Raw genomic sequence first — 1,089 nt, 5'->3', positions numbered from 1 at the left:
TTGGGGGTCCCCAGGGAAGGTTTTGAGGGGACCAGAGTGTACCAGGCACTGCAAGTCCTGGTTGGTGGCAGCACTATAAGATCTAAGCTGGTAATTACGCTTAGGGGGATTCATGCTGGTACCCCATCTTTTGGATGCTAAGGTTCAAAGTGGAGGTAATACCATGACAAGGGGTCAGGGGGTTGTGGCATGGGATGGAGTGAGGCAGGTTCTGGGTGGCGCTTACCTGGGGGACTCCTCAGAAGTGGCAACATCCCCCTTGTTCAGCTGCTAGGCAGAGGCATAGCCAAGCAGCTCTGTGGGCTCTCAGTTGAGTCTAAGGGCTTGGCTACACTGAAGAGTTGCAGCGCTGGTCATGGCTTTACAGCGCTGCAACTGACACACCATCCACACTTGCAAGGCACATCCAGCGCTGTATCCAGGGAGATACAGCACTGGCTGTACTCTACCTCTGCCTGGGGAATAACGACTGCAGCGCTGGTGATGCAGTGCTGCTCTGCCAGTGTAGCCACCAAAAGCGCTGTTATTGGCCTCCAGAGGTATTTGGATGTATCCCAGAATGCCTGTTCAGTCACTCTGCTCATCAGTTTGAACTCTACTGCCCTGGCCTCAGGTGACCCCGCCCTTTAAATGCCCCCGGAATTTTAAAAATCCCCTTCCTGTTTGCTCAGCCAGGTGTGGAGTACAATCAGTGAATCTTTCCAGGTGACCATGCCTCCGCGCGCCAAACGAGCCCCAGTTTGGAGCAATGGCGAGTTGCTGGATCTCATCAGTGTTTGGGGGGAGGAAGCTGTGCAGTCCCAGCTGCGCTCCAACTGTAGGAATTATGATACCTATGGGCAGATATCAAGGAGTATGATGGAAAGGGGCCATGACCGGGACGCGCTGCAGTGCAGGGTCAAAGTGAAGGAGCTGCGGAGTGCCTATTGCAAAGCCTGTGAGGGAAACCGCCGCTCTGGTGCTGCCCCCACAACTTGCTGTTTTTACAAAGAGCTGGACGCGATAGTTGGGGGTGACCCCACCTCCACTCTGAGGACCACCATGGACACTTCAGAGTGGGGGGGGGAGGTGGAGGGGGAGGAGGAAACC

This window comes from Chelonoidis abingdonii, chromosome 1 (assembly GCF_003597395.2).
Source record: "Chelonoidis abingdonii isolate Lonesome George chromosome 1, CheloAbing_2.0, whole genome shotgun sequence".
NCBI classification, from domain to species: Eukaryota; Metazoa; Chordata; order Testudines; family Testudinidae; genus Chelonoidis; species Chelonoidis abingdonii.
Note: the sequence above shows the minus strand (reverse complement) of the source record.